General features: G+C 40.0%; 1 long non-coding RNA gene across 1 annotated transcript in view; it reads left to right on the plus strand.

Moving 5' to 3' along the window:
• Positions 1-2,196: 2,196 nt before the first annotated feature.
• The window catches only part of LOC137320434 (uncharacterized), a 325,461-nt gene continuing 304,909 nt past the window's right edge, over positions 2,197-22,748 (plus strand). The window contains exon 1 of the long non-coding RNA XR_010962522.1: positions 2,197-2,310. This is a non-coding gene — a long non-coding RNA (uncharacterized lncRNA). The remainder of the gene's footprint in view (positions 2,311-22,748) is intronic.

A 22,748-nucleotide genomic window follows, 5' to 3' on the forward strand; every position in this document is an offset into this window, starting at 1 on the left:
ACACCTAGATAAAATCCATCTATAATTTGACACAGTTGGGTTTATTGTCGGATCCAAATCATGTAACTTCTCCAAAGGCAAAGCTCCTAAGAAGCATGTCTCCTGAATGTGGAGGACCAGGCCTGCACTCGGGAAGCATGATACTTTTAAAAACACAAGCCATAAGACTTTAGTTCACAATAACCAGTTTGTGAGTTCTGCTCAAATATATTTGATAAAATCATGGATCAGTAAATGTTTTGGGGAAAAAAAATCCATTCTATATCTGGCATCTGGATGGGTGCATTCAAAGCACAGATTGGATAATAAACTATTCAGTGACGTAATTGTTTAGTTTGTATTCTATCCCTTCACCAGCACAAAGCTATATTAAAGTTCAGAAAAAAGACCTCTTGGACTGCATGAATCTGTATTTCTGCTTGTATTACTGTTGTCTTTTGATCTCCTCAGTTGATGTTTTTAATTTATATTTGTACCAGTTATTTTCATTGGAACTCATTTTGTTTGCTCGCTTTCGATTTAAGTGCCCCATCAGGAAAAAATCATGAATTGATAAATAGTACATTCCAGAGTATCCCATTACCAACAGTAACAAGTTTTTAAAAAAGTATTATAAATGCACACATAAAATTATAATTATAGTCAGTAATGTTCAATCAGATTGTATTCATGGGTCTGTTTTAAATGAAAATGTGTGTTAAATTCAGGATTTAGATTGTATTCAGATTGAAGCTAGATTAAAAGAATGGCTTCACCTACACTAAAGAGCATGGTTTTCCACTGTTAATAGTATATATGTACCGTGGACAGGATGGACACATCACTTACCACTTCTCCCTATCCCCTCATCCTTCAATTCACTAGACTGTCAAGAATTAGATAACATCCTATCATAAATCAAGCAAATCAAAATCACAGGCTGTTTGTACCCTTCTTACAATAACTACCAGGGACCAGGAAGGAAATATTTATTTAATTAATTAATTAAATTAGCATCTGCCTTTGTGTCTCTGTCTCCGATCCATATGACTCACCTGCCATCTGCCATTATAGGAGGAAAACGGAACTGAAATTAAAAATGGTAGCACTGAGAGATTTGTTTCTTAAAGGAACAATCCAACCCAAACTTGGGGTTCAAAATGGAGCCTTTGGATTAATTGACCCATACTTTTGGTCATTTTAAATTCAGAATTAAGCTGGAAACATGCCAAAGCACTACAGTGCATTAAAATAATATTAGTGGATGTATTTTTAAAGCTAGCATATTAGCTAAGAGCTAATTTAATATGCTGAAGGTCCCATATTCCATACATGTACACATCAGTATATAGGTAAAATTAAGTTTTGACAGTGGAGTTTGTTCTGGGAAAGCAGGATTTTGGATGGTTCACTCTTTGAAATAACTGGATCCTTTTGGTTAATCAACCAACTAACGTGTAATAACAAAGGCATTACTAGTGTCACGCTGCAATAAATAAGTTATGCATGTGCAATATAATTTCATGTTGTGGAACTGTATTCAAGTAGCTACAAATAATGTATTTCTATGAACTAATAATGTGATTATAAAGTTGTTACTCTGTCATTACCATTGTTAGTCACAGAAGCTGAAGCAAAGTATTTCTCAGCAGTGCTGCTTTGTATTTCACTGATCTCAGACAAAAACATCTAAAGATGGAGATTGTAGTGTTTATCCCTTAAATTCATGGCAGATCTGAACATTTTAGTGATCATCATGAAAGTTTACATAGTAAGTATGTTAGTTATAACAGTCACTACACGTCAAAAGCACTTAATTGGCTGTAAAACACTTTGAGACATCCTGAGGTCGTGAAAGACGCGAAATAAATGCAAGTCTTTCTTTTTATAAAACAAGTATTTAGCAAAACTACAAAATGACTAGCATACAATTAATAAAAAGCAGCAATTAGAAATAATTAACAATCAGAACTTTGAATCATGTGAGAATTTCAGTGTGATTACAACTGAATGGCAAAGAGGTTAAAATAGAGTTATTACAATAGGTCTATTCTGAATGATTTCATAGCCTGAAGCAAACAGCATGCCTCCACCATACTTAAAAGATTTCATTTCATATTTACTTCAATGGACAGTGGAGACTGCACAGTGGAAATGCAGCCATTGCTAGTTATTAATCCTTTCCCCCTGTGTTATTACTATCCAGATTCTTCAGAGACTCCTTGAAGAAGTGACTATAAATACCCAAAGTGCAAGATTGGACCCATGCCAGTTCCCACTGAAATCAATTGGAAGTGAAGTCTCGGAAATTTTGTCACAGTCACAGTACAGGTATGATTCAAAGATTATAGCCTCTTCTACTAGGATCGTTTTTTCTCAAACCAGCAAATAATCTGAAGGTAAAACCCTCACCAAATGAATTGGCTGCAAATCTAAAATCATTCACGGTATCAGTTTAGTTGCATTGCATTTTGTAATGAAAAATCCAAAGTCATTTACAGTATCGTTCTAGATATGTTCAGTTTTATAATGAAAAATGTAATATTGTAAACAGGCACCATTCCAAAACGCCGAGGGCAAATGCAAACATCAAAGTATAACACTTGAAGAGCTTTTATCTGCGTGTGCTGTTTACCGGTCAATTTTTCTCAAGTTTATTAGCTAGTAACAGTAGTTCCTATGGGACTGCTTAAGGAAAAAATGATCATGCAACTGCTTAGTCTTTATATTTCAGGTGCAAGTGTACATCTTTCATTTGCTGTTTGGACTCTGATACCGATTTCTTGCACAATGTCTGTAGTTTCTTTTTTTTGTAAATAATAATAATTCTTTGCACCTTTACAGCATCTCTTCAGAGTTAAGGCTCCTCAACTCAAACAAGGTTGGTATTATTGTGTTATGAATTCACATACAACAAACAATATTCCATTGCAATTGCAGTAGCTTTCTCTTGTGATTGTGGTCAGGTAAAAGTTACAGAATAAGATTTGTGGAAGGGAGCTTCACAGTTGTATGGCCTCTAAGAGGTTTAAGTGACATCACAAACATCATCGGGATCCCAAGTTCGAACCACAATCTTCAACTGATCCGTGTGTTTTAGCTTGTATCACTTTTTAATGGTAAAACTCTCAATTGTGCCTTCCTCTGATGGCTCATTTGGTTTTATCCATTTACTGGCTAAACCTGGAAATTTCCAGGTTCTCTCCTGAGTCTGTGCTGAGTTGGCTGATCTCAGCTGGGGCAGCACTAATGGCATTCTTAATGACTACCCAGCACCCTTTGCGAGAACTGCATGCATATTGACATTGGCTTGATGGGATTGGACACTGGTGCAATGCTCTCCTCTTGTGGTCAAGCAACCTGCCGTCAGTCACTTTCAAAGGTCAGAGATGAGAAATGGGCAGCTCGGTGAGGTACTGGTGGGATATAATTGCCCATTGAACCCATAAGTCAGTGAGGAGATCATTGAAATCCATGTGAAATGAAATCTAGTGAGTGTGCTGGAGGCACGGTGGTTGCTGCAGGCAATGGAATCATTTAGAATAGACCTATTGAAATAACTCCAATTGAAGCTCAGCAAGGAGTCACACTTTCAGGACAGGAGAGGACGGGAGAAAATTAGCAGAGGAAAGTGTTTGAGGAAAGAGAAAAAATATATTTTCCATCATTTTGTACACTGAATGTGGGTGCTGGTTTGAGGTGGCAAAATATTGAATTTGACGTTTATGCAGTGCTAATCATTGCTGGGTTTAATTGATGGAGTAAATTCCTGTCTCTGCACCATTTTTTTTCAGAGCATTTCCATCATTATTTTACCTTATTTAGTGTGAAGACTGTATCATTCTTGTGACTGTAATGTAGCCGTGGTATTAAATATCATGTATTATACTTGTGAGGAATTCATAGCTCATGGGGACTGAGGGGTAGGTGACTAAGTTACAATACTGCCCTTTCACCTATGGGAGCAGTTTAAATCCAGACACTGGATGAAAATGAAAGGCTTAATTTTAATTTAAATTGCTGGTGACAAATGATCGGTAGCAGATTGACCAGGGTTTTGCACCCCATCTGATTTTCCTTTTCATCGATGTCAATGAAGTATAACGGGCAGGGAGTATAACGACCGGGGAGTATAACAGATGGCCGATCCTCGACCGCCCATTTGAGCTTGAATGACATCAGTTCAGTAACTACAGAGCTTCAGAGCACAACTCAAAAGTGGTCCATCATGAGCAACAATTGAGCACAGAATATTTGCACTCAGAGAGGCTGCTAGTGCAGGTAACGAGAATGACACACTGATGCAGTAAGGGATGCACTGGTCATGACTGTGGTGCATTGTTAAGAAAAAGAATTTGAACATCAACAGTTGTTGGCAATGGTCTCAGGCATTGGGATCGACACCTGATGTACTTGGTGGAAGTATTCATCAGAATTATAATGCAGCTTTGCACTGAGTTTGTGAGCCAGGCATGAGTAGGTTCTCGTATTTGTAGGCTATTAAAACAGCTATCTATAAATTAGGCAAACTGCACTTTATTGGAATTAGGATTTAATTTACTGTTATATATTTTATGCAAGATCGTAATGACATTTTCGGAACACAAGGAATTTTCTGTTTATTCTCTGGTGAGATTTATGACACAGTGAAATGGAATCCTTGAAGCTGCCTGTTGAAAATATGAACGTCATGGGAATTACATGAGCATTAATGTACTTTAAGTCATTGTATGTTTACTAAATTGGACGTCACAACCATACTCTGACATATTAAAATTAAATCATTTGCCACTTAAGTGTAGCTCAAGTTACCTGCCAATCCTCCTCAAGCTGTCAGTTTAACCCTTGGAATACACCACTTCCTCCACAGAGATAATAAAATGGATGTAATCAATATCCAATTGATAGCTCTCAAGTTCACCTTTGGAAGGCAAACTACATTATTATCTGCTGTAAATGTGTAGTTTAAAAACAGAGGTTATAAAAACTGCAGTGCAGTGAAAAATCTTCCAAGAAATAGCCCTAGGGGATGGGAATTAATTTCCTGCTGTACACCAGAGCTGCCTTGTCCAATAGCAAAGCTAAGTACCCATATGTTCAATTCATGTTTTCCATCAGTTTTAAAGATGTTTCAACATGACAGTCATGGAGAATTACTAAAACACAGCAGGTTGAGAGTGTCAGTAACCATAGCCATAACTCTCTTCTTGCTCATCAGACGTGAGGTACCGAGATTACTGATGTGTTCAAATGTGAATAACAACAGCAGCAAAATCTACAGACTCTTTTGAGGCCACGTTGGGCAGATGTCATCAGGCCCACAGCCCATCTGTCTTCTGCAAGCAGCCCAGTTATGAGCCCCAGCTGATGAATATATTCTGAAGAGGTTCTGTGATCTGACAGGTCCTTGCCAGCAGGCTGCACCTTTAGACTCCTGTCACCGTGTCGGCCTACAGCCTAGAAGTCAAGCCTCAAAGATGAGCGGGTTAAGAGCTTTATGTAATTAAACTGTTGGATCTCTGCCGACACTGCTGTTTGTTTTGGTGTGATCTAGGCATCAGTCCAAAAGTTTAGCAAAGCATCCAGATTTCTTATTTGAGCCTCTTTTTTAAAAACAAGATAGCAGCTTATCGTTTTTTTACTTACCAGAGAATTTGACTGACACCCCTCCTGGCTTAATATTTTCTACCCTGAGCGCTTTGTGCTGACAAAGGTGTGCATGTGCATGTTGAACTAATAAAATTTGCAGTTGTTGAAATCAGTTTAAGTTCCATTTAAAAAAAATAACAGCCTCCATTCAGCTACCAGGGTAGCAGTGCCATTTCATCATTAAAGTGTTACTATTTTGGGGTGGAGCGGTATTTTCAAACATGTATGATTAAATCCTGATATATACATGAATCAGGACATGTTTCCCCCTGTTAGCTCAAGCATTTTAAAGAGTATGGCCAGCCAGGACTACCTCTCCGCGATGCTCCCAAAACAGGCTTTGCTACAGTTGAACTTTTCTGTGGAAAGTTGAGTGTCTTTGTAAGATGGAACAGCGAATGTCAAGTCAGATCCATGTGCTGCCAGATGCTATCATTTATATGACTTTGATAATTTTCTTGCTCTAGCAGAATTCGTAAATGACATCTTTCCTAGAAGAAAATATCAGGTAGGGTACAAGATATGGAGAAGAAAAATATTTAAATGGGAAAAAACTCTCCAGGGGATCAATTACACTTGAGCTTCATAATTGCTTCAGTGCTACCAATTGACCTTTGCTGTGATACTGAAGTATATGCACAGATAATTGAAAATAGAGCACCATTATAGCCACCTCAGTTCCAAAGCTTCTAATACGAGCAAACAAAAAACGGAAGTCAAAGTCCTGTACCCTTGCAGTGTTAGAAAGGTCTTTGCATCATAGATATTTGCAGACTCTGACAAAAGCTAATATTGTTTCGTCTGTATCAAAGCACACCCAATCCAAGCATAAAAATCCAATGTACCATGACAATTGACTCCATTATGCAAAAAATCCAAATCCAAGGTCAATCCTTATCCAAGCACAAATGCTCTTGGCAAAGTAGTGATTCACTGAGCAGGATTAAACTAAATGTGAAGTCTTTTCAAAATAATCTTTTAGGATTCTTATAGACTTTCTTGGGAGTGCATTTTATGGTTTGGGAACTGCAAAAGAAATTGAATTTCCTAAGAAACATTTATTCCATCTTCGGTACAAGTGAAATGGTTTCCATAGAAGGCTGTTGGACTAAAAATGTAATCCCCAAGTACAGAAATCCCTGACATGTGTTTGAAAATGCAGCAGTGGAAATTGTCCTGTAATTTAGACAGGTCGAGCCACAGCAGATTAAGGGGCATTTTTTTTTAAGGAGCAACATTCCTCAGGCTAGCTTGTGAGGTAACTTTAAACTAATGTAAGTACTGTTTGGCCGTCAACTTCAGTCCCCGCCACCAACTCCATAATCTCGCCACTGATTCCATCCCCCTCTCCGGCCACTGTCTCAGGCTGAATCAGATTGTTCGCAACCTCGGCGTCCTTTTTAACCCTAAACTAAGCTTCTGACCCCATATCTTCTTCCTCACAAAGACCACCTACTTCCACCTCTGCAACATTGCCCGCCTCCGCCCCTGCCTCAGCTTTCATCCATGTTTTTGTTGCCTAACCCAATGCTCTCTTGGTCGGCCTCTCATCTTCCATTCTCCATAAACTTCAGCTCATTCAAACTCTGCTGCCCGTATCGCAACCCACATTAAGTCCCGCTCACCCATCACCCCTGTTGCTTGCTGACCTACATTCACTCCCGGTCAACCAATGCCTTGATTTTAAAATTCTCATCTTTGTGTTCAAATCCCGACACGGCCTCACCCCTCCCTATCTCTGTGTCCTTCTTCAGCTCTACAACCCAATGAGAAATCTGCATTCCTCCAACTCTGGCCTCTTGTGCATCCCCCACTTGCTTCGCCCCACTATTGGCAGCCATGTCTTCAGAAGTCCAGGCCCCGTACTGTGGAATTCCCTCCTAAACCTCTCTCCACCTGCCTCTCCTCCTTTAAGACCCTCCTTATAACACATCTCTTTAACCAAGCATTTAGTCTGTCCTCCTAATCTTTTCATTTTTGGATTGGCGTTGACTTTTTCCTGGTTACGCTTCTGTGAAGCACCTTGGGACATTTTTCTACGTTAAAAGAACTATGTAAATGCCAATCCAATCCAATCCACTCTCCCAGATTACAGCCTAGGTGGCAGACCAAAATCAGCTCATTGGCTCTGAAAATCTGTGGGTCATGCAACCCAGCTCTGAATGTCTGGCACCTGCTATCACCAGGGGAATGGGTGTCCAGGGCCCCTTCCTCCCCCACCGAAAGAAGATTTTATTTGTCCCCATGGCCTTTTTGTCAACAACTTCAAAGAAAAAAATTGCTCCTGGCTGGGCTTCACATACACAGCCCATGACTCAGGTATGGGCCCCTGAATAGGCCCCACTTCCACCACATACTGGTATGTTGCTACTCCATGAGCATACCTGCTTCTATGGTTTGACCAGATTTTTAAGAGGCTGAAGTTGTGGGGACTCTCAACATGGGGGGTCTTTGGCCCTCCCCGCTCTGCTCCCTACAGGAACTTCTTGTGTCGGGCGGAGTTTGGAGTTAAGGCAGGGATCTGTCAGAAGGTCTGAGTGTTTTCAGCCCCAACTTCTTTAAAATGCAGGCGATTTCCGTATTAAATAAATTATTTTATTTCTTCAAAATTAAATTCACTAATGAAGAATTTGTCCTGAAATATTAGAGCATACTTCCCACTGTTTCTTGCGCATGCTGGTGTCTTCCTGATGAACTGCCAGAATGTTAAAAAGAACAAGAAAAAATTGCAAATGCTGTGAATCTACATCAGGTCTGTCAGCATTTGCAAAGAGACAAGCTAGCTATTGTTTTGGGTTTTACATCTGAAACGTTAAGCTGTCCTTTCTCTTTACACATGCTGACAGAATGTTGTATACAAATATATTTGTTCCTATTTGGGGGAAGATTTCTGCAAATTTATATCAGAATTGTAAACATGTTTTTTATACATGCATTTACAATTTCAACAAGAGTAATGAACAGTGGGAACCTTAGTTTGAAAATGGACTTAACTATGGCAGAAGGATTTTGTTTCACACTGTTTTTGCTTCTAACTTTCTATGATTTAAAAGATTGTGGAAAGAACCCGGAAACATCAAGAGTTACTGTGTGTAATCTGTGCTGTAAATCCAGCAAAATGTGTAATCTGAGCAAAGGAAACATTAAACCCCGATTTTAACCAAACCTGTCCGGAAGGAATAGGGCAGGTTTGGGTTGGATGCTTGTTTTGCACCCCACCCAATTTTACTCTCTAGTGACTTGAAATTCAGGCGGGTTCGATTAAAATTGGGGCTGTAGTGCCAGCTTGGTTTAACTGGCAACACTCTCACTCCTCATAAATAAGGTTGTGGATTTCAATCTCATTACAAACTTCAGCACATATTGTAGACTGACACTTCACTGCGCTGCTGGGGGAGTAAGGTGCCAGCCTTGGCTCGGCAGTAGCACTCTCTCCTCTGAGTCAGAAGGCTGTGGGTCCTATTCCCAATCCAGAGTCTTGAGCTGGGCTTCAGTGCAGCCGTTAAACTGAGGCCCAGTCTGCCCTCTCAGGTGGACATAAAAGATCCCGTAGCACTATTCAAAGAAGAGCAGGGGAGTTCTCCCAATGACCTGGCCAATATTTTTCCCTCAACCAACATCACGAAAAAAACAGATTATCTGATCATTATCTCATTGCTGTTTGTGGGATCTTGCTGTGCGCAAATTGGGTGCAACATTTCCCTATGTTACAACAGTGACTACTCTGCAAAAAGTACTTCATTGGCTGAAAAATGCTTTGGCACGTCCTGAGGTCAGGAAAATCACTATATAAGTGCAAGTTCTTTCTTTTTACTGTCAGAGGTGACGTCTTTCAGATGAAACATTAAACTGTGACCCATCTGCCTGCTTAGGTTGTTGTCAAAGGTCCCATGGCATTATTTGAAGAAGAGTAAAGAGTTCTCTTGGTGTCCTGGCCAATATATCTCCCTCAACCAACACCACCAATTTACTGGTTGTGGGTCCTTGCTGTGTGCAAATTGGCTGCTATTTTTGCCTGGAAAACAGCAATGACTACACTTCAAAAATAATCAATTGGTTGTAAAGTGCTTTGTGGTGTCATAAGGACATAATAAGGCACTATATAAATGCAAATTCTTTCTTTGTTTTGCTTTTAGGTATTTACGGTTGAAATAATTCACTGAACAGGAATGACTGCAACAAATATAGATAGAAAATAGTGTCATATTCTGAAGCTCTATTTGATGAGAAGTATTCACTTATCAGACAATCACTAACTGTAATATTCTCTGCATATTTATCCAGATTATTATGACTTGCAAACACTGGTCTGTAACTTGTACAAAAATGTGATCACAATTTTGCTGAGTGGGCAAAGTAAAAGTCTTGAGCATCTTTTTCAGAAGTGTGACTGATATATTGGATTTTTATGGTAAATGCAATAAAATATACTGCTGTATTTATTTTTTGTCAAAATGTAAGCACTACAAGCTTTTACAAGTGGTATGGATGTCCAAAAGAACACATCAAGTAGGTTTTATTTTGTCAAGTCAAATTTCACGAATACATCCTGACACGAGAAATACCTGTCTAACACAATAGCATATAAAATGTTGACATCTGCTGTACTTTGTGCTAATGAAATCTGACTGTAACAATGCAGTCATTTTAGACCAAGCATGACTGTGGCCTCTTTAACTGAGCCTTACCTCAACATGCATGACAAACTAAGCAGAAATAATTCCATGCAGTTGTTTCAATGTAAGAGGAAAGGTTCCTGCTTAGGGGGCAAAAGGTCATGGTTGATTAATATGAAACACTGCTGCTATCATGAGAGCTATTGCCAGGAATGGTCACTAATCATGTTCACCAGCGCATGAAAGTGAGATTAACGGCCTTCTGGATGTCCTATATATCACAAGTGTATGATACAGAGAAACAAATTGCCACATTTTTATATTAGCTTTAGAAAAGCTTGCAGCAATTATAAATTTGCATTGGTAAAATAACTTGGCAAATAAAGCCATTTGGATGGGGCTATTGTTGATAACACCCTCTTGCAATGCAAATGAGTGACGATGCATGCAGAATCTTTTATTAATCTGTTCTTTGAGGCTTTTTGTTATTTTTCTCTCTAACTTGGAACAAAAAAAAGACCTAAACAGAGTAAAGCATGAAGAGACGTGTTTACTCAGTTGCTTCAAAAGTAGACTCTTACTTTGCAAAACTTCTTCAGAAAACTGGGTTCAGTTGCCTTAGTAATTGGATTCTCCTTGGGTTACAATTACATTACATTGTTTATCACAGAAGCTAAGCTTTGCCATTGATTTTGCATTAAAGGAATGATTTAAAATGCATTTCAAAGCATTGATCTGTAGAAGGTGAAAATAAAACAAAGCCTCGTGTATCATTTTAAGATTTTGCAAATGTCAGACTGCATTTAACTTCATATTTCTATGGCATTCTGGATTGAGTTCCTATTTAATGAGCTTTAAGTAATCTGTACAACAAAGGATTCTTGTGGAAACAGATGAGGAAAATATTACAAAGGAAAATTACTTTCAACAAACATGAGTGATAGAAGCAGCATAAGGTGGGAAAGCACAAAATTCATCTTTTTTAAAACAAATCTCTTTAAAGTGTTCTGCAATAAAAGTTGTTTGCAGAGAGTGTGAATTTGAAAAGAGTTTTTTTTTCACTAGTTGAGTTAATTTGTTGTTTTGTTAAAGGCTGCTAAACCAATAGAGCTTTCAAGATTTGTAAGCTAATATCAGAAAACCTTTTGAAAAACACATTTCCCTGCATGAGTCTATAGTTAACCTAGGTAATAGCATGTTCAGCATATTTCCCAACTTATTGACAGTATTATCCTGCCATCAGATGACAGCAAGGTGAAGTATCACTAACCGTTTGCTGGAAGGTTAACGATAGAATCCGACAGGGAAATGCGTTTTTTACAAAACAGTTTCTGATCACTTTGTTATGCAACAAGGACTGGCCCAACGCCAACTCCTGTTCAGAGCCATCCAGAATCAGCAGATCTGAGCTCCACTGCTGGATATCGAGTTGCTGTCTGTAGAGGGAAAGCAGAGCCCTCTGTGCATGTTTGCTCGCTCCCATACAGAGAGCTCGGCTCCCTGGCATCTGAATGCTGGTTAATTGTTCACCGTAGAAGAAGTCCATCTGGAGGCTCCCTTCACATAAAAACAGATTCAATATTAAGTTTCTAGGTCCTGAGGTAGTCCAGCGGTTTGGCTTTTTAAACTTTGCTTTGTTCTCGTTGCAATTTTACCATAGGAGGTGTGAAACAGAGGTAGTGTGGGAGCACCTCCTCAGCCAACTTACACGACACAGCTTGTGTTAATGCCAAGGCAAAGTGACTGAGGATCGAACACAATCTGTGTAGTGTAACTGGTCGGTTAAGATGATTCTTTTTTGGCAAAAATGGTCAAATTCAGTAACAATCTCAAGGCTCATAAAGTACCGGCAGAATTGATCCCACATGTTCCTGGCTTTCATTGCTTTCTTTGTTTAATTTTGGGGGATCTTGCTGTAAATACAAATAGCTGCTGTGTTGGCCAACAGAGTAACAGTAACTACAGATCAAAAGTAATTCATTGGATGTGAAATGCTTTGGGACATTCAGAGGACATAATAAGGAGTTACATAAGCGCAAGTTACTTTTTGTGCATCTAAATTGGAATTTGCCAGGCTAAGCGTCTCTCCTTAAGTGCTTCAAGTTTGAAAGCGTATTCTCTGAATACCCATTTGTACAGCATGCTTTCTTATGTGTATCTTCAAAACATGCCATTTCAATTACAAGGGCTTACCTCAACATCCAGCAAGTATTTCTCCATTCCTCCAGAGCACTGCATAGTATTTTAATTCTCCACTTCTATTTTGACCAGCCAACTTTAATTAATGTTGCACCTATGCTGTGGATTAAAGATCTTAAAGATCTCTTTCCCTTGAAAAGGGCAGGCGAAGAGGACACAAGGGAAAGTGTTAAAATATTCCCTCTTGTCTTGGCTGTGGGAAGCCACATTATGGATTCACACTGTACGTCTAATGAACCAAATTATTTTACACAAGGAAGTATCATACAGAACCACCTAAGGAAAAAAAAACAACATGACATCTGAAAAGCAATGACTCTGCAGTGATGCCTTACTTTCTTATATTTCAATTAAAGATAGTCCTTAACTGAATTGACCAAAGGTTTTGTGTAATACAAATGGAAAATGGTGGAAAGAGCAATCAGCATCTGATAAGGGAAGCGTACGTAATGTTTTGGGCATGTACTCCCTTTGTCAGAACCCAACATTTTGTCATATTTTGCTCCAACTATTATGTTGTATGGAAAGTATTTCATACAGGTCTGAATTGTGACTGATCTTATCCCAGTCTAAATATCAAACTTAGTGCATTTAAGTAATGAAATATCTTTCATCTAATTTCCCTTCTTACTCCTTACCCCTAAATTACACCAGTTTCACCAATTCTAAAGATCCTGGCGAATGATAGCTGTCATTTAAATTTATATGCTTTTTTGCCACTGACAAAATTATTGTAGGATCTCACTTCTGCTATAAAGCCGGCGTACTGGCCCGATACATAGTTCCTCCTCACCATATGAAGAATCGGAGATTGGAGCACAAGAAAATTCAAGGATGAGAAAAGACAGTCAGCCCAATGCAGTTCATCCCTATAAAGTCCAAACTATCCGTTTATAGTATCCAACTATATTTTGAGCATCCCTAATGCTTTGCCTCTACTATCCTGCCTGGCAGGTTATTCCATTTGTCATGGAAAGCTCTTCCTAATCTTGGTAAGAATTCATTGTCAATTTATATTTCACTAATTTAAATGTTTGTACTCTGGTCCTACATCACTTTGCAATAATAATCTTGGTTCATTTTATCTTTACATAAGGAACATAAGAATAAAGTCAAAGACAAGAAAAGACCACCATGCCTATTCAAGCTTGATCCTGCAGTAGCATCCAACTACATTTGGAATGCTCTTAATGTTTTTGACTGTAATACTTTATCTGGTAGATTACTCCAAACATTTATCATCCTTTGAGTAAAGAAGTGTTTTCTAAGATCTATTTTAAATTTAGTTCCTACTAATTTAAGTTTCTGTCCTCTGGTCCTGCTGACCTTTCTTGTTCTCGAAATGTGGGTGATGCGGAAAGGCCATGCTTTTTGCCCATCCTTAGTTGCCCTGAGAAGGTAGTGGTGGGACTACTCCTCAAACTACTGCAGTGCTCGTGGTGATGGTGCTCCCATAATGGTGATAAATAGGGAATTCCAAGATATTGACCTATCAAAGATAAAGGAATGGCAATATATGTCCATGTCAGAGTAGTGTGTGACTTGGAAAGGAATTTGGAGGTGATGATGTTCTCATGAGGTTACTGTTCTTGCTCTTCTCAGTAGTAAAGGTCACAGGGGAGGGGAGTTGCTGTCAAAGTAACCTTATGAGTTGTTGCAGTGCATTCTGTAAATTTTACATACTGAAGCCATAGTACAGTGACGAAGGGGGTGAATATTGAGCCTGGTGATAGGGGTGACAAGTGCTCTGTCCTGGATAATCAAGCTTCTCGAATGTTATTGTGGCTGCACTCATCCAGGTAAATGGTGAGTATTCCATCACATTTCCTGTAGATGTTGGAGAGGCTTTGAGAGGTGAGGAGATGAGCCATTCGTTGCAGAGTACCCATCTTCCGCCCAGTTCTTGTAGCCACAGTGTTGATATGACTGGTTTAGTTAAGTTTTTTCTCAGTTGATGACCGTAACATGTTTATGGTGGGGGACACTGAAATAGAGGTGCATTGAAAGTCAAAGTCTGGTCTTTCTCTTCTTTGAGATGGTCAATACCTGGTACTTATTCGGGGCGAGTGTTACTTGCTACCAGTCAGCCCAAGCCTGGATATTATCCAGGCCCTGTTGTAGGCTAACATAACTTTATAATCAGAGGATTTGGAAATGGAGCTGGACAGTGTGGAATCATTAGTGAACAGACCCACTCCTGACCTTATGATGGAGGGAAGGTCATTGATGAGTAGCTGAAGGTGGTTGGGTGAGGATGCTGCCCTGAGAAATTCCTGCAACAATGTCCTGGGGCTGAGATGATTGGCCTGCAACAACCACAACCATCTTCCTTTGTGCCAGTTATGACTCCAGCCACTGGAGAGTTTTCACCCTGATACTCATCGACTTCAGTTTTATTCGGGCTCCTTGGTGCCACATTCAGTCGAATGCTGGTTTGATGTCAAGGACAACTACTCTCACTTCTCCTCTGAGATTAAGCTCTTACATCCATTTCTGGATCAAAGTTGTGATGCTGCCTTCAGTTTTGGCAGAATCTGAACTGAATGTCAGTGAGCTTATTATTGGTGAGTAGGTGTCGCTTGATGATACTATTGATGACACCTTTCATCACTTTACTGATGACTGGGAGGAGGCTTATAGAATGGTAATTGGCTGGTTTGATTTATCCTGATTTTATGGAGATACTTTCTTCCACATTGTCGGGTCAAACAAGGTCAAGGAAACATCCTGCTGATAACCACCTACCACAAATAAGCCCTCTTGGAGATACTCTGAGGGAAGCAAGGACACAGAGTATCCACCAACAAGAGTGGCTCAATAGTACCATCACTGACTGAGCTGGCCAAATCCTGAAGACTAGGCTTTTGTCAATTAGTGAAAGAACCAATTTGATAAAGTAACCCACTTGATCTCATTGTCACCAACCCACCTAGAAGTGACCACTGCACAGCTCTTGTGAAGATAAAGTCTCATCTCCACCCCGAGGACATCCTCCATTACGTAGTGTGGCACTACCACTGTGCTAAGTGGGACAGGTTAAGTACAGGTGCAGGCAGTCCAAAATTGGGGCATTAGGAGCAGCAGAATTGTATATCACTACGATCTGGTATTGTCTGCCATATCCGTCTCTCCTTGATCACCATTAAACAAGAAGACCAACTCTGGTTCAATGTGAAGTGTAGAAGGGCATGTTAGGAGCACCACCTGGCATGCCTTAGAATGAGGTATCAACCGAGTGAAACTACTTCACCAGGCTACCGCCTTAATAACCACCAAAAGCAGCAAGCTATAGATAGAACTATTCAAACCCATAACCAATGGATCAGAGGAAAGCCACATCCAGTTGATAATAGTGGTGCACAACCAGGTAACTAAAGAGAAGGAGGCTCCAAATACATCCCCATCCTCAATTATGGTGAACACCAGCATGTGCATGCAAGAGACATGGCTTGACTTACCTTGAAGTAATATTCTGGGTTCACCTTAACTATACCATTTAATACTATATAAACCTGAGAAGGTTCCTCTTAACCACCTCCTCTATAGAGTTAAGATTCTCTTATTGTAGCACAATTCCCCTTACACTTGGTATCACTCTTGCTGTTCTTCTCTGCACCCTGTTAAATGCACATATGACCCTTTTGAAGTATGATCACAAAATTCTAGCAGCATTCCATGTGTGGTCTGATCATTGCATTACAAAGCCTCAGCATAAGCTCTATAGACTTATATCCACTGCTGTGGCGATGTACCCCAACATTTTTTTTTAAGTTCCTCATCCACATATTTTTTTGATAATGAAAGCAGTAATTTTAATGTCCTTTTGAAAGCTTCCCTGTGCTAATTCTAATCCACTCAGTCTACATTGGTGTTGTTCATTGCTCCACCCAATACACAGTATTTTACATTTCTCAGTATTAAATTGTATTTGCCATTTTTCTGCCCCATTGCATATCTAAATCCTTTTGCAAATCGGTAACTGTATCAACTGTCCGTACTGCTCTTCCGATTGTAGTGACACTTGCAAAATTAACGTTTACTTCCTCTACATTTTTAATTATGATTCGTTGTTGAACTGAAGACAAATAGAGGAAATTTTTGAGAACATCGAGCATGAACTTATAACCTTAGCTTAGGAACTTTTGCTGCATCAGTAAGACATGGCAGAAAAGGGAAAGTTTTTTATCCTGCTAGACTTTGAGGCTAGGCTCGAATGGTAGGGGAGCATCATTTGTGTACAATATCACAAACGCACCAATCAAAGGAGAGATACACACTTAATATCCGAAGATATCCAATGCAAGCAGACACACTCAGGATGAAAAAGGATAATGAATAATTATTTTGAAAGAAATCGCACAATACATCAATAATCTTTCAAGCATTTCAGTGACAATGAAATCAAATACTAACCCATGATGGGTGTGCAAAATAAAACATCTTACCTGAATGTTTTTTTTCCATCAATATATAATCTGCCATGCAAAACCTAGTCTGCTCTGAATCTGTTGTGCTATCAACCAGTCAATCACTTACTTTATATTTAACAATTAATGATGATTGTACAACCATTGGCAGAGGGACAGGTTTTACAGACTGCTGCTGAATCTCATTGAAACCCAGCGGGGAAATGATGATAATGAAAAAAGACTGGATTTTTTTTCACCTCAGCCAGACGGCTACAAATGAGGAACATTTTTTTCTCTACCATGTCCATTAATTCTTTAGATGTTTATTCTGCAAAATGAAAATCCAGCCGTTCTAGGTCAGTATTGCCCAACAAAAATCGTTGACTCGGCACAGGTGTGGCTATGACGATACTGTTTGAGCCACATGCACTAATTTTAGTAGAAATCACCTCACATAACACAGGTAAATGTACTTCACAGGTATATTTACTTAACAAACATCGACCACATTTAGTAACCAAGAGAAATAAAGCACTCAACAATGAAAGAAACACTCAAATATTCTGCTCATCATCTCACCATTTTACCAACAAACGCACAAAAAGGTTAAAGTAAACGTATTGAGATCACATGCCCTACCACTGTGTCCATTACTAATTTTTGTATTTACTAATCAGAAATGCAGTTAGCCACATTTGGATTCCCAATTAGCTACATGTGGCTAACATATTGGGTAACACTTTTCTAGGCCCCATTACAGCCCCACTTGAGGAAGAGGGAACAGAGAAAGGAAAGCCATGCCAATCTGCCACTTCAAGAGGAGAAAAAAATGTACCAATTTCCATAAAGTACCTCTACCAGTGGGAGGCCTCAGCTTTATATTAAAAGGACACATACCCAACAGAGTCATCTCTCATCAGTACAAGGAATCAAGCAAACAAAAACAAGGGCACCCATCATTCCTGATCAGAAAGCACTGAAAGTTTGGCAATACTGATAAGCATTATTTAAAGGGAAAGGTGATTCTAAATCTAATGGTGATAATTCATCCGTATTTGACCCCTCCCCTCAAAAAATGACTAATTCAATTTAGTGTGGATTTATGTTTGGAAGCCAGACTTGAATTTCAGAAGACTTGTAATGTTTCTCCTGACCATATATCTAGTCGTAGTATCCATGGTAAATTTTGTAGGAATCCGTCAGCATATTACACGGACACATATTTATCAGAACATAATGTTTGTCTGAGGTTTGGTGCATCCATCAGCGCATGGAGTTTTCAGCGTTTGTCATAGCTTAGACCTTAAACCATCAGAGTTGAGGGCATCAGTCAAGAACAGAGCATCTTTTGGATGTCTGCCAAGGCATTGTGTTTGTTCAGATTGTGCAAGAAGCTAAATCTTTTTCTTTAAAAGGAAGGTATCCTTTTTCTGTTGTTGTTGGTGTTTGTGTGGAGGAAGGGAGTGGGTGAGGTCTGCGGGTCAGAGTTAAATGCTTTCATGCAATTATCTAATGATTATTTTCCGTTTTTCAATATATTGCTTTCTACGCTGTTGAGAGAACTGTCATTCTTGGGAAGCTGCTTATGTTGCATTATATTCATGTAAGCAGTGAATAAGAGAGTAGATACTGCAGAATAAAGGAAATCGGAAACTGCATTCTGCTATTAATGAATAAAACTTAGGCTCGTGCGTATTTTTTGGTCTCTTGAGTTTATTTTTCCCCAGGTAAATATATAAGTTTTGCAGTTGTGTCATGGTAAACAATAAGGAAGCTCTCTTAAGTAATATTTTACATAACATATTAGTAGGAATGAGGAGATCAGCAAATACTTGATAAGCAGATCTGTTGAAATTGAACTCAACAACAAAACTGGTTAACATCCAATTGATATATTCAGATCTGGTACCTTAGTCAAATATTTGCTTCCTGTTTTATTTCTGCCACCATTTTGTATCTGTTAAAGAAGATGCACCAACATATAAATAATAACATGTAAAGACCAACTGATCTGCCTACCCTGTCATATCCAGACTTGGTGCAGACTATATGCACCATCAATTTGCTCCAACAATCAGGCCATCCCCTGGGAGAGACAAAAAACAGAGAAAAAAACCTTACGCCAATTTAGGAAAAGATTCCTCTCCCACAACTTTTTCTTTGACCCTTGAAGGCAGTCAAGCAACCTCCAGGAGACTGCAGCAACTGATATTACTAATTAAAGCTGGCGTCATCTACTTTCTTTAACTCAAGATATCTTCCACTCTTATGAATTTATCCAGCTCTCATTTACAGGCCTGTAGAACATTCACGCTTACCCCACACTCTGGCAATCTCTTCCAGAGGCCAATGAGTCTCTGGAAAGAAACCAAGCCACCATAAGGAGATATTATGACAGGTGACCAAAAGCTTGGTTCAAGAGGTAGGTTTGAAGGAGCATCTTAAAGAAGGAGAGGTTTCGGGAGGGAATTCCAGAGCTTGGGGCCCAAACAGCTGAAGGCATGGCTGCCAATGGTGGAGCGATTAAAATTGGGGATGCACAAGAGGCCAGAATTGGAGGAGCGCAGAGATCTTGAAGGGTTTTAGGACTTAAGAGGTTACGGAGATAGGGAGGGGTGAGGCCATGGAGGGATTTGAAAACAAGGATGAGAGTTTTAAAATCAAGGCGTTGCTAGATCAGGAACCAATGTAGGTCAGCGAGCATGGGTGATGGGTGAACGGACTTGGCGTGAGTTAGGATACGGGCAGCAGAGTTTTGGATGAGCTGAAGTTTATGGAGGGTGGAAGATGAGAGGCCGGTTTGGAGAGCATTGGAATAGTCAAGTCTAGAGATAACAAGGGCAGGGATGAGGGTTTTAGCTGCAGATGAGCTGAGGCAGGGGTGGAGACACTGATGTTACGGAAATGGAAGTAGGCAGTCTTGGTGATGGAGTGGATATGGGGTCGGAAACTCATCTTAGGGTCAAATAGGACGCCAAGGTGACAAAAGGTCTGGTTCAACAGTGACTACACTTCAGAAGTACCACACTGCCTGTAAAGCGCTTTGGGACGTCCTGAGGATGTGAAAGGCGCTATATAGATGCAAATCTTTCTTTCTTTAATAAGCCACGCAATCCAGTGAGTCCTGGCTATGGGTTAAGTACCATTCTGGGCACCCTGTGTGAATGTTTACTGAGTCCTGAGAATATTAACTGACCAGTGGGCAGTCCCCTCGATTCACTGTTGGACAAGTTGTCCTATGATCTGTTTGCCCGAATGGATACAACAAGAACAACAACTTGCATTTATGTAGCACCTTTAACGTAGTAAAACGTCCCACAGTGCTTCACATCGCATCACCGTGCGATCTGTTAATGGTACATTACAATTCGGTGACAAACAAAATGGGCATCAAGAAGAGCTGATATATTAAAATATTTTTGCAGTTTTTCAGTGATTGATCACATGGTAGATTTTACAGTCTGCTTTTCTGATTGTGCAGCATGAATTGGCAAGCGGGGAGTCAGGAAATCAGGTGAAGCCTGTATCTTGACCAATTCTAAGCGTGCGCTATTTCTTGGCCAGCTAAATTTCTTGCTGTCACACAAATTGCGAGAAAGCCTTGTTAAGAGGCTCTGAATTATTTGAATGTATTTCATAATCAGTGAAGGCACAATTTCCTGACTTTTTCACTGGGATCAAACTGTTCTGTAAGTCAGTTCAGGATTGGCCGAAAGGAAGCTTTGTGTGTGTGTGACGGATCTCTTAAAGAGGCAGAAGCCTTTCAGTCATATATTCATTGTCAGTTTTATGTATGTTTTTAATGGGAAATAAAGGAAGGAAATTAGTGTTCCCCAAAACAGATGGTGTGGGAAGGAAACCCATGATAGAATAATCATACATAGACTCTGCATAGAGCAGGTTTAATTGATTGAATGACGTGATCTTGCTCTGAATTTTCTTATGTATATTAATTTTTTGCCATTTTAATTTTTAAAAATTATGTGTTGCACATATTTTTCTAGTAACATTTTTATTCATCATAACAGTAGATAATTAAGATAAATATAAATAAAAGCTAATTATTGTCCACTACGTCAATGGAAAATTAACTGCAAGTGAAACATTTACAAGACTTCAGCAGAATGGGTACAGTCGAAAAAAAGATGGAAAGACAAGGAGGTAGAATTTGGTCCTCGTTGCGCCCATTTTTTTGGGCAGAAAATGGTGCAAAAAGAACCACTTTTGGGGCACAAAGACCCGTGCCCGATCTGTGCTTGCGTTACGGATGCCACCATATTGGTATAAGTGGTAAAACAGGTGTAAGGCCCCATACATATGTAGATAAGGCTCCCCTCATTTAGGTTTTAGGTCCCCTCGCCAAAATTGTTTGGTGATCAGCGGAGCAGGCGCCGGGCTGCAGAGAAGTAGCCTTGAGATATTATAAGTTGAAGGAGAACCTACAGTAACAGATAGGTACCCTGCCTTTCTCTGTGTCTGTAAATGATCATGTAGCTGTTGGGTAGTCTTATCTAGACAGCTTCCTTATGGTGTGCCATCTTCTTCCATGTTTCCAGGTCATGTGGATAATATACAGAGTGTTTAGCCTGTCTGCCACATCTTGCCAGGCATGCTGTACTTCAGTACTAATGTCCTTTGCAGAAGGTACCCTGATGTGCTACTGACCCCAAGCCCACCTCATACATCAGCACCTCCACTATGCCAGCCATGACAAAGATTATTTGGGTGCTACACCATTCCATCACTTGCCCACAGACTCTGTTTCCTGCCTCCACATTTGTTCTACCTCCCCTTTGCTCATTGACAGACAGTTCTTGTCCCCATATTTTCTATATATGGCTGACAAATATTTTGAAACTACTTGCAGTCTTTCGAAAGGCTGAAATAATTTTTGTGTCAACAGGTGACTACTTGACCCTACGTGACCACAGGCCTTTAAATCTTTGCTGTAGGGCTGCGTACTCGCATCATTTAATGCCCCACACCCTACATCAGTGAGCTCCCACCGAAAGGCACAAACAAGGCAAATGGATTGCTTAAATAATCCAACCTTAGAATATAGTGCGAAGTCAGACTTTGGACGAACTGGCAAATGGCACATTTGCAGCACTTGATCCTTTGTTTTTAATTAAAGAGTAGAAATATATGGAGATAAACCAAATCTTAAGCAGGAGGATGAACCAGCAAATAGGAGGGCAGAGTGGAAGCAGCTTACATGCCACTTTTTTATGTGCCTCTGGTTTCACAGTGTAAGCACGTCTGGTCCATGAGCCTCGAGGCACCAATTTCCACTGCTCAGGGAAGATTACAGCCCCAGGGATCAGTTAATATTGAGATGTTTGATTCACTCTAGAATGAGCAATCACTGGTGATTCATTCACTTCTAACCCCTACCGCGCCAATGTGCCATTTCCCATTCCCTGCACATTCTAGTTTTTTTGCATTCACTGATTGAAGTGGCTTGAATCATGCTAGTTTGTGTTGATGACCTCAGCAATCCTGTGCCATGGATCCTTGTCCACAAGGATTGAGACTATCCAGAACTTGTTGAGCCTACAGGGCTGATTTATACTCCCGGTGGAAAGCCGGAGGGGACAGATGGCAATCCCGCTCAGAAGTCTTTGTCGGAGGCCCAGCAGATTTTCATGAATTCTGGCATGCATCGGACACCGATGGCATTTTAACCTGCCAGGTAAAGCTGTCAGAAAGTCAACGAGACCCTCTAAGGTTGGTTAAAAAACTTTCCTTGGTCGGGCCAAGAGGAGTAGAAGTGTTCCTCCAGGCCCCACAAGTTAAGCCCAGACTTCTGCTGCCCAGGGCTCCACACCCCCCGCCCTTGCCCAGCTGTAAGACCCTTGCAACACCCCACCCTCCTGGTGTCTGGCAGTAAGTCAAG

Source organism: Heptranchias perlo, chromosome 4 (assembly GCF_035084215.1).
Source record: "Heptranchias perlo isolate sHepPer1 chromosome 4, sHepPer1.hap1, whole genome shotgun sequence".
NCBI lineage: Eukaryota > Metazoa > Chordata > Chondrichthyes > Hexanchiformes > Hexanchidae > Heptranchias > Heptranchias perlo.